The sequence below is a fragment of the Schistocerca cancellata genome, chromosome 6, assembly GCF_023864275.1.
Source record: "Schistocerca cancellata isolate TAMUIC-IGC-003103 chromosome 6, iqSchCanc2.1, whole genome shotgun sequence".
NCBI classification, from domain to species: Eukaryota; Metazoa; Arthropoda; class Insecta; order Orthoptera; family Acrididae; genus Schistocerca; species Schistocerca cancellata.
Genome location: NC_064631.1, coordinates 536435186 through 536447495, shown reverse-complemented (window position 1 = coordinate 536447495; position 12310 = coordinate 536435186).

The window sequence follows — 12310 nt, the reverse complement described above, 5'->3', positions numbered from 1 at the left end:
CTTCCATCATGACGTTCGGCATTTCTTAAACAGGAGATTGGAAAACCGATGGACCGGTCGTGGTGGAGATCATGATCAGCAATTCATGTCATGGCCTCCACGCTCTCCCGACTTAACCCCATGCGATTTCCTTCTGTGGGTTTATGTGAAAGATTCAGTGTTTAAACCTCCTCTACCAAGAAACGTGCCAGAACTGCGAGCTAGCATCAACGATGCTTTCCGATTCATTGATGGGGACATGCTGCGCCGAGTGTGGGAGGAACTTGATTATCGTCTTGGTTGTCTGCCGAATCACTAAAGGGGCACATATCGAACATTTGTGAATGCCTAAAAAAAACTTTTTGTGTTTTTGTTTGTGTGTGCAAAGCATTGTGAAAATATCTCAAATAATAAAGTTATTGTAGAGCTGTGATATCGCTTCAATCATTTGTAATAACCCTGTATTTTGCAGTGTACATGTGGCCACCATAGTATTTTTAATAAAAGTTTAGTTTAATGAATGTATCCCATATGTTATAATTCATACGAGCGTTGGTAGAAACAGTTGTTATGTATTTTACCTTAGCAGCACAGAGCCACGTACTGGAAAAGATAGGTCCAACCTTCCTTCGAAAATATAGATATTTAATGCAGCACTTGCTTTTTGCAGCGTATAAGGCCTCTTTATTTTTCAAGAATGAACAGTTCATTTCTCTGTTTCAACTTACGTAAATCTGGGAGATTACACATATGTGAAAAAGTTTTCCTAAGCCCTTACTGATACGCTAAATTCTATCCTATTTTGTATTTCCACATACAAAATTCGTAGGTATCTAGATCGTAATTTGGTTCAAGGGGAAATAATTCTCGTCACGCAGGCCTACCTTACGGTATACAACTACACAATTTGATTCGAGACGCCTGCTCGCAACGTTTGCGCCGCAAATGCTGTTTCCGGCCTCAGTGCTCTGACATTCTAGGACATTTCTCGAATTTTTTTTGCGATAGGCTTCAACGTCAACACTAAAAAACGCTATATTACTTTAATTGTCTTCTCAAGGCATGACGAATGCAGCTATAAAAATTAAGTGGTTCCCTTTAAGAAAACGTACTTGCTGCAATATCTCCGTTGATACCAGCCTTAAAAACATTAATCAAAAAATTCGCGTCCCTCGATGCTCTAACATTTGCACAAAACCGCGTTTCGATATGTGTAACTGTTCACGAAATAAAAGAGATATGACGTCTTACGTGACTCACCCTGTATTATGGGGGCGAAGGCACAACAAATGGGACACACTTGTACTGATACAATCCAAAAGGGGTGATAGCAACGGTGCCTCGTTTTTTCTGCGTCCACTATTAAGTGTAAATAAGCGTCTGCTAACCCAATTTTAGAGAAGAATTGTCCCCCTTCTATGTAGAACAGTTATTCCGGTCGTAGAGTGCGGTAGACATCTGTACTAGAGTAGGCGTTAATACTTGCCTTAAAATCGTCACAATTTGGTATCTTAGCAACGACCTCTGAGGTCTTCCATCGACTAGTGGAAATGGGCGAGAATGGGATCGAGTGGGCACGGCAAAAATAAAACAACGGATATTTGCGCCTCAAAATCCTTAACAGAGCTGAAGGCGGGAGAAAAAACTTCCTTCAACTCCTCAGATAACTTATATAGGTCTTTGAATGGTATACTCGTTGACACTATATTAACCTCCTCGTCTATGCAAAAACCAAATAAAGAAAAGGCAACCTGTGCAAACGGTGGCCGAGCAGTTCTAGGCCCTTCAGTCCAGAACCACGCGGCTGCTAAGGTCGCAGATTCGAATCGTCCCTCGGGCATGGATGTGTGTGATATCCTTAGGTTAGTTTGGTTTAAGTAGTTCTACGTTTAGGGGACTGATGACCTCAGCTTTTAAGTCCCATAGTGCTAAGAGCCATTTGAACCATTTGAATTTACAGAGATTCTAGGAATCTGTATGATGGACAATTCTGCGGGAGAGGTTTCTATTGCTATGTGTGATTTCTAAGGTATGGTTAGGCAGGAATCTAAGAGGATAACTTAAGTTGCTGCGAATGAAACGAAAACCAATGACATTTGTACTCATCCTTAGCTGTTCTTTTCTCCGAATATTTTGTTATTTGCCAGGGCCCATTCACACACGGAACAAGCTGGTATCAGCGTCACGCTTGTCTTTCTCGAAATGTTCTTTTGAACATGTACACGTCATTTTGACATCACTTCTGTAAGGCGAGTATGTGACGTATGAATATTTTATGCGTGATTTAAGTATTCTCGAGAAGGCTACAATCTACTGAAAGCCCTATGATAGTGATGGATAAGAATTCGGCATGTGTTTGGGGCACTGGCTTCTCCGTCATATCTCTCTTACCTGCCTGCACACTTGCCCCCACCACTGCTACGCCATACTATCTGGGAGTAAGGAGTCGGGGGGTTGGGGGTGGGGACGGGAAGAGGAGGAGATGGCGTATGTGCAGCATTTAAATGCCAGTGCATCTACATATACATCATACTCCGCAAGCCACATAACGGTGTGTGGTGGAGGGTACTTCCTATTAAACTATCTCATCCCTGCAACCCTGTTCAACCCGCGAGCAGTGCGTGAGAAGAATGGTTGTCGGTAATCCTCTGTATTGGCTCTAATTTCTCGAATTTTCTCCTCGTGATCAATACGCGAGATGTATGTGGGCGGAAGTAACGTTGTCCGACTCTTCCTGGAAAGTATTGTCCCGAAGTTTCAATAGTAACTCTCTCCGTGACTCACAGCGCCTCTCTTGTAACGTCTGCCAGTGGAGTTTGTGTTGCATCTTCGTAACTCGCTCTCGCCCGATAAACGATCCCGTGACGAAACGAGCCGCTCTTCGTTGGATCTTCTCTGTCTCCTCTGTCCGTCCTACCTGATAGAGATTCCAGAGAGATGAACAGTACTCAAGAATAGGGCGAACAAGCGTCTTACAAGCCACTTCTTTCGTGGAAGAGCTACATTTCCTTAAGGTTCTTCCGATGAATCTGAGTCTGCTGTCTGCTTTCTCCACTATCTGTTTTACAAGGTCATTCCATTTAAGGTCGCTCTGGATAGTTACGCCTATATATCTTACGGCAGAGGCTGTCTCCAGCTGTTTGTCAACAGTAGTGTAGCTGCATGCGACTATGTTCCTTACTTCACATTTTTCAACAATATAGATCACAAACATAGCTTTTCAGTGTCAATTAATTATTTATGGCGCACTGAATACGTACTGCAATTTTTAACTGGTAAAACGTATCGTCATACTAACATACAAAGACAATTTCACAGATTTTAGCTCTCAGGTTGCCACATAATCATAGCTAATTTAGTTTCATAACAGAAAAAAGCCTTTCACAGGCTTATATTGATCGAAATATTTTATCCCGTCACCAGCCTCATTATGGAGACGAGGAAACTCTTCCAGAAGAAAACCAGTTAGACCACCTGGACAGTTTCAGTTTAAAAGAATTTGTCTTTTAAGTGGAGTCACATTGCAGACGAATCAGTTACATCTATACATGCACATGGGCGCTTTTACTGGGAACAGCGAAAGGTCTCGAAAACAACTCCAAAACAGATTTAAGACTGGCAGTTCCCAGAAAAGTTTAGAAAGGTATCATTGTAATTCTACAAGGCCATAATGAATTCTTCAAACCTAATTTATTCTGTAACGCCAGTGAGCTAAGAGATATGGATGGTTTTATTTGTTATCATTTGTGCCTGTCACAATGAGATTTTGTTTTTAAATGCATCCAAATCAAATTGTAAATAAGTTATTTGTCGCTTTTCATTGTTCAGCCAAGTCCACTTAGAATTTGAGGATTGGAATCCATTTCGGATTTTTAAATTTTCGTTCCTGCTCTTCTTTTTCCCCTCATGAATTCAACAAAAGCTTGTTTTAAATCGAAAAACCGATCCAGTCATGTCCTTTGACTCAACCAAAGTACTTTGCATTAATACATAAAGTTCCCATATTCTTCGCACCATTCCATCGAAAACTGTTACAATTTATAGTGTGATAACAAGTGCAACTTCAGAAAATTTGCAATTCGTACCACCAGTTTCATCACGTGCTCCATGTCTGTGAATTCAGCACAAGGTGCTTCTTGATGTACAGAACAATGAACTCTGTGTGTCAATCGCTGTAATTTTTTGCTCTTTCATCGTCATCTTTAAGCTCTTTCTGCATGGTGTCGTAATGTCGTACATTATAGGACAGCATTATTGGTACTGAGAATTCCGTCCTTCCATACAGTCGTTCTTAAAGGCTTGCGAGGATAGACCACTAGACTGCCTCTTTTTGTGCAAACAGCCACTGTACCTGTAAATTTCCTTATACCATGAACAAACGGTGAAGGTCAAACAGTGCTCACACCACGATTTTTTCGAAATGAAGAAGGTCGTGACGGCCGTAAAATGCCAAACCGCAATGCCAAACGAAACGTCGCACTGCCCAGAGTACTTCCAAGAAGTATCGAACCTCGGTCTGGACGCAAACCGCACGTTGTGCTCGCATGTAGTTTGGCACGTAGTTGTCGACCCAGCTCTGTGTCGACACCTCAAAGAGCCACAGACATTTACTTCACGAAAACTTTATTCTGCTTAAAAACGGTCCTGTAGCCTTTAAATACTACTTTTCTGTGTTTACCTTGTTGCACCTACACGCACTTTGTATACGTAATGCAGGGTAGCCGAAATGTTGCATGTCAGGAAATGTGCGACATGTTTGTTCGGTAAGTAATCTTTGCTTGTGAACAAGAGCCTTCTTTCTAAGCACGATTCTGAAGCTGCAACAACTGTTACGAGATACAGTGCGAAATGTTCGTGTGCCCAGATGATTGTGTAATCTATGCAGGCTGTTCACATTTGACGATTTTTTGCTTCCTACCAAAAATGCATAAGAGTAAAAGGAGAGCAAAACATCGTCTACCAGTCCAAATTTAAATGTACAACATTCGCTCACTTTTTATATCTCTATTGCTCGCACAATAGCATCTTTTTCTATATTAGCATTAGTTATGCACACAGTTCGTAAGGTTGCGCTAAATAGTTACATATCGTTATGCAGGAGAAAGCAGAGGACAAGCTGCTGAAGATTCTTTCACTTATGACGCCTCATGGCCCAGTTTAGGCAACCTATAAATTCTTAAATATTTTTCCACGGTATTGAGCCATTATATTTGTCATATGTAAAAGAAACGCAAGGAATAATGCCATTACAAAGAAAAACTATTACCTGTAATGTAAGTATTATTATTATCTTTGTTCTTTTCGGCATCGGCGTGAAACAAAATGTGCCAGACACTCTCTTGCGTGTTCTTGTTCGGATAGGACGCCATTGTGTGCCATCTATATAATAAGGTGTGTACATGTTTTATTATTTGAGCAGTGAGCTCCAATAGATGCCTTAAGTATTGCTGTTGTTAATTTTAACTGTACCCTGCACCACATATCCCGTTTGCTTGTCCTATCATTTTTAAAAGAATTTCAAACGCAGCGCCGGCAGCTAGCTGAACATCGCTGGACGGCGACAACTGGCCGCTATTAAGGGGCAGTTTCATATTATCGTCATTATTATCCAGTTCTTTCCTCACGCGACGCTGGAGATCGGCGATATTGTTTCTTTCATCCATGATCTGCAGGAAACTGGTGTTTTCAAAGTACTTAACTATTTATTCGGAGGGTTTATGTTACCTGCAATGGGACACAGACTTGGCCTGCACTAAGACGCAATTAAATCACAAATAGGTCCTTACGTATTGAATATGGTGAAATACTTTTTTGTATGGTTAACTGTTTTTGAACATGGATTCGTCTAAGTAATTTCAATAATTATTCAGGATCCCACGCTACATTTCTGTGTCAGTAAAATTAAAGAACGATTCGTGCCTACGCATATCTTTGTAGTTGAAACCAAACCAAATTAAAGATAACAATAAAATATAAATAAAATAAAATAAAATAATAAAACAGACATAGTAATAGATTATAGATAGATACACTACTACTGGCGCCCTTTGCTGTGCGGCCAGAATAATAGAAAATAGAGAAATTTTCAAATAGAATTTCTTAGTAATATTTGTAGTTTTGTGATTTTATGTGCATATTTGTATCCCCAATTAGTATACTAATCGGAACACAAACTTCTTGTTCGTGAAAATTACGAGCGTCTAAGGAATGTTGTATGGATGTGAAGAAAACCGACCCTGAGATATATGAAAGAGAGAGCTGGCAAGGTGAAAATTAAGATAAATGAACCAATACCGAATACAGTAATAAAGACAAGGACTACCATGCATACTATCCTGTTGTTAGACTGAAGTTTCACATGTACTGTTGAACTGATTACTCATGATAAAGCAGAAATTCATATCAAGTTACAATTTTAGAACAATTGCTGATATAAAGACAGTGTAATGCTATTGAGTTTAACATTCATTTTGGCACAACAACCAAAGTTAGCACTGAGCACTGTGCATTTGTAATAGTACTTGCTTTTAAAGTGTGTGATTGTAAGAGTACATGTTTATTACTGGGTCTACCCATGTACAGACTTTTTAAAATAGCAAAATCAAGTTATGGACAAAGTGGGTACAATTATGGATGCGAAATAAAACACAGATTTTGTTAAGCATGATAACACGCAGGACATGACAGTACATCCACTGCCTCAGCAGGTGAGATGCTGGGGGCAGCTGGCAGTAGTTGTCAGGTGTAACACCTGACACCAACAAATATGTTGGAGGGACATGATGTCAGACAGTTAACAGAAAACGTTTTGACACCGAACAGGCCAGTGGAGAGAATTTCTATGTCAGCTGTGTGCTCTGCACTGTCCGAACCATTTGCGGCTTTACTACGCATATTGCAAGAACGTGATAAGGAACGTGTTCGGCTACAGGCTGAAAGAGATGAAAGGCTGAAACTAGAACTCGACGAACGTGATCGGTTACAATCGGAGAGAGATAGACAATTGTTGGAAAGGGATGAAAAGTTAAAACGAGAATTAGAAGTACGTGATCGATTACAAGCTGAGAGGGATAGGCAACTGTTGTCACAGTTAGCTGAGCGAGAACAAACTAATGAAAAAATGTTATCAGATTACCTTGAGAAAACTTCCTCAGAGGTAAGTGAATTAAAGAATTCCTATCAGGGGCTGCCCGAATTAGTCAGCAATTTAGCTTTGGAGGTAAAGGCTATACAGACAACACATACGACTTTGAAGGAGGAGGTAGATTCGATCACGACTCGCATGAAGCAACTACACCGAGAGTGTATTGAAAATAATTTAGCCGATCAGTCTCACAAAATCGAGAAAGAATTCCAGGAATTGCTGGAATCGAAGAAACAATAGTACAACAGGTAGACGAAAAAGTAAACACTGCGATAGAACGTGTGACTGGGGGCGTTGACCTTGCTAACAACCGACTAACGGAAACGCCCCAAACAGAAGTCGCACAGCTGAGTGATAAGTTACGAACAGAGCTGCCACACTGACAGCGCGAAGTGACAAGAGAATATTGCCAACGTGGAGAGCGAGGCGCTCGGCTGTCAAAACATTAAAGTATCACGCCTACTCGTAAAGTGTGTGGTAACGCACCGAGTATTGTTATTAATTATGATCAACCACATGATAGTGGCCGGAAGAAAGACAGTCGTAATAGTGTACCGACAATGCTAGGTAGCACTCTGGGGGCGGCGGTACTGGCACCGAGCCTGATAGTAGAAGAAAGCCTACTTACACATATGGAATTCAAAATTTTTAACAACGAAAAGAAATCGGTTCACCCAGTCATTTCCATTAAACGTTTTAGGAATATCTTGCCCAGTATGTGTAAAGAAAAGCACAAAGTTCAGTTTATTGTATCTCATACACAGAGAGATGCTGGACTTTGCGCCAATGAGGTATTGGATAGGTGTCACAATACTGACCGATTTGAAAAGGTTTTCTTAGGCAAGTATTTGTGACCGAGTATTCAGGAGTGATTAAGAAATGTAGTCTGTTGTCTGTTGTCCAGGATTGTACAATCCCAGACACAGTAGTCTAAGGAAATATTTTGAGAAATACATTAGTAAGACCAGGTACTGGGATGAGCCAGTGGCTAGTAAAGATGTGATCCAGTTGGTAAAGTTGTGGCTGCCCGGACTAAGTTAATTAATGTTGACGAAGAAGATTTAGACGAATACCTACATTGATTCGGCAATAGAGGAGACGAAGGCAGAACAAAGTGATACATATCATACGTCTTCTCCTCAGAAAATCGGCAATAGAAATAACAAACAAGGCCACAATAATAACAGTGGTAAATGTTATGATCAGCTAGCTATTAATGGAAGGCAAGCTAATGGCGATGGTTATCCGCAAATGAATAGAAAAAAAGTGGGATGACAGACCCGTCACCGGATACCAAAGCAATTCTAAATGGCGATATAGCAACAGTAACAACCGAAACCAGTGGCAGAGTAATTTCTCGTCGCAGTGGAATCAAAACACAGGTCCCCCACCAGGACCGAACACTGAACAACGAAATGATAATCGCGGAGGAAACGCAAATCAGCAACACCGGCCAGCACAGCAATCCAGTGTTAGGATAGTGGAGGTGTCAGACGGCAACCGTCGAGGCCCCTCCCAAACAAACTAGTTCCGACCGCATAAGCTCCCTATTGTTGGTCGGCGGGAGATGTCGGGGCACACCTAAACAGACTCGAGAATACGTGGACCTGCTGCGGTATAATGATGATCTCGCAATGCAGGATGAATTATTAAACGAACCTAGTAAGTGCAAAATCAGCGGTTCAGAACAGATAGAGGCTGTGATCGAAACGCAGATAGACGATATTCCAGTCGACGCGAACATTGATACTGGGGCGACTAGCAGTGTTATGAGTTTGGAACTGTATAAGGCATTATGTAAAACAAACAGAATACTGACTTATTCAGTACAAAATTGTCGTGTGTCTGGAGCTATTGGGGCACAGGCACAAATAGTTGATTTCCAAGTACAGGTTAACCTGAAATTTAGGGAAGGAGCGATCAAATGAACTTTCATGGTAGTAAAAGGTTTATCAGTAGCTTGTATCCTGGGTTCTGATTTCCTGAGGAGCAGAAAGACAAATATTGACCTTTCCACCAGAGAAATTAGTTTAATATGTTGCAGGAGAAGAACCGTACTGGATATGGTCAGAACGAAAGAAGTACATGGCCAGTATTGCCAGAGTATTCAAATCAAATGCCGCGGTTTAAAGATATTACAAGTTAACTGTGATTTAAAATGGAAGGAATACTATTACCCTGAAAAGGGAATAGAGAACACTACGGAAATAGAGGAATCTGTTTACAACAAGGTTAAGGTATCGGATTATTGAACAGTAGCCAGCAATATGAGCTTACTCGTTTGCTGTCAAATCATTGAGCTGTTTTGTCGGAGAAACCTGGAGTAATAATGGGTTACGAATACAACATAGAGGTGTTGCCCCATGAAACCTTCTGTCATGGCACATATTTTGTACCGTTATAAAGACATCAAAGTGTATCTAAACTGATTCATAATCACAATATAGGTGAAAGATTTGCTTTCAGTTTTTGATGTATTTTTCATATATATATCAGTATAGAAATGTTTTCCGTGGTGTATTTTTCTGTATTTATGACATAGAACTTGTCATCCATGTGAGTTTACTTGAGAAAAGAACAATATTTCTTGCTTTTCAAAGATGCATAGAAAAGACTTGGTATATTTTTCTTTATTTTGGACATAGAAAGTGTCATCCATGTGAGTGTACTTGACAAAAGAACATTATTACTTGATTTTCAAAGATGCATAGAAAATAAGTGTAATGAAGGAACACAACTTCGTGAAATTGAAGTAGAATTGTGAATTTAAAGTGATATCCATTTTTAATGAAAACATTTCATTTAATTCCATTCTGTAAGGTAAAGTTAGGAATATTATTTCACTAGAAGGTTCAGTTTGTGAAAGATTTAATAAAGATGTAAGTTTAATTTTCTTAAATATACAATACTGAATTATTAGATAATATTTCAACAACAACAGTAAAAAGAAAGATGACAATGAGAAAAACACATGTGAAAGGGAAACACCATGGGTTATCAGAAATAATGAAACAATTTTAGAATCAATCGAGCAGGGATATATCATGCAGTTTTACCGCATGATTTTGCTAGATTTTTTGGATCCATGGCTAAACTCAGTTTCGGCTTGAGAAGGGCGGATTAGACACTGTGTAACACAAGAACATGCCCGGCAGTCTTTAGAAAATATAAAAATACAGGAAATTTGTTGAGTATAATATGGTAAAGCCATTAGTATTGTAAAGTCAGGGAAGAGTCTGTGTATAAGTCCTGATGATCTGTTGGTCAGACAAATGTGACATGGGGTGCAGGAACTGAAGAAATCAATTGTGCAATTCACAAACTGTACCATCGGCCTGTAAACGAAAAGACAGATAATGTAAGTGACAGAATTCGTGATTAACTTGTTCTGTGGGGAAAATTTGTGTAGTCACAGAGACTATAAAAACCATAATTTGAACTATATGGAACCGTGTAATTCGCCATCCGTAGTATGAGAAAGTGTCAAGTGATCGATCGCCAAACTTTGTACAGACTTTGACGTACGTCATTAATGAACAGATGTTGTTAAGTGTACCCAGTCCGACGACTACGGATAAACTATGTAAGTTCATCTCGTGTAAATTGTGCGAACGATGTATTTGGAATAGCCAGCATTTCATCAGTGACAACAATCAACATTCCAACGCGAAGCGGATACTTGGTGGGCGAGTGACGTGCCGCGCTCGGTGTGATATTTTTAGAACAGGTTATAATCAGTTGTAAACATGGAAGAATCCTGGAGATACTAGAAGACAACAGATAGATTATATAAGACAGAGATTTAGGAACCAGGTTTTAAATTGTAAGACATTTCCAGGGGCGGATGTGGACTCTGACCACAATCTATTGGTTATGAACTGTAGATTAAAACTGAAGAAACTGAAAAAAGGTGGGAATTTAAGGAGATGGGACCTGGATAAACTGACTAACCCAGAGGTTATACAGAGTTTCAGGGAGAGCATAAGGGAACAATTGACAGGAATGGGGGAAAGAAGTACTGTGGAAGAAGAATGGGTAGCTCTGAGGGATGAAGTAGTGAAGGCAGCAGAGGATCAAGTAGGTAAAAAGACGGGGGCTAGTAGAAATCCTTGGGCAACAGAAGAAATATTGAATTTAACTGATGAAAGGAGTAAATATAAAAATGCAGTAAATGAAGCAGGCAAAAATGGATTCAAACGTCTCAAAAATGAGATCGACAGGAAGTGCCAAATGGCTAAGCAGGGATGGCTAGAGGACAAATGTAAGGTTGTAGAGGCTTATCTCACTAGGGTTAAGACAGACACTACCTACAGAAAAATTAAAGAGACCTTTGGAGAAAAGAGAACCACTTGTATGAATATCAAGAACTCAGATGGAAACCCAGTTCTAAGCAAAGAAGGGACAGCAGAAAGGTGGAAGGAGTATATAGACGGTCTATACAAGCGCGATGTACTTGAGGACAATATTATGGAAAGGGAAGAGGATGTAGATGATGTTGAAATGGGAGATACCATACTGCGTGAAGAGTTTGACACAGCACTTAAAGACCTGAGTCGAAACAAGGCCCTGGGAGTAGAAAACATTACATTAGAACTACTGACGGCCTTGGAAGATTCAGTACTGAGAAAACTCTTCGATCCGGTGAACTAGATGTATAAGACACACAAAATACCCTCAGACTTCAAGAAGAATATAATAATTCCAATCCCAAGGAAAGTAGGTGTTCACAGATGTGAAAATTACCGAACTATTAGTTTGATAAGTCACAGATGCAAAATAATAACACGAATTCTTTACAGACGAATGAAGAAACTGGTAGAAACCGACCTCGGTTAAGATCAGTTTGGATTCCATAGAAATATTGGAACACGTGAGGCAATACTGACCTTACGACCTATCTTAGTAGGAAGATTAAGGAAAGGCGTTTCTAGAATTTGTAGACTTAGAGAAAGCTTTTGACAATGTTGACTGGAATACTGTCTTTCAAATTCTAAAGGTGGCAAGGGTAAAATACAGGGAGCGAAAGGTTATTTACAATTTGTACAGAAACCAGATGGCAGTTATAAGAGTCGAGGGGCATGAAAGGGAAGCAGTGGTTGGGAAGGAAGTGAGACAGGGTTGAAGCCTCTCCCCGGTGTTATTCAATCTGTATATCGAGCAAGCAGTAAAGGAAACAAAAGAAAAGTT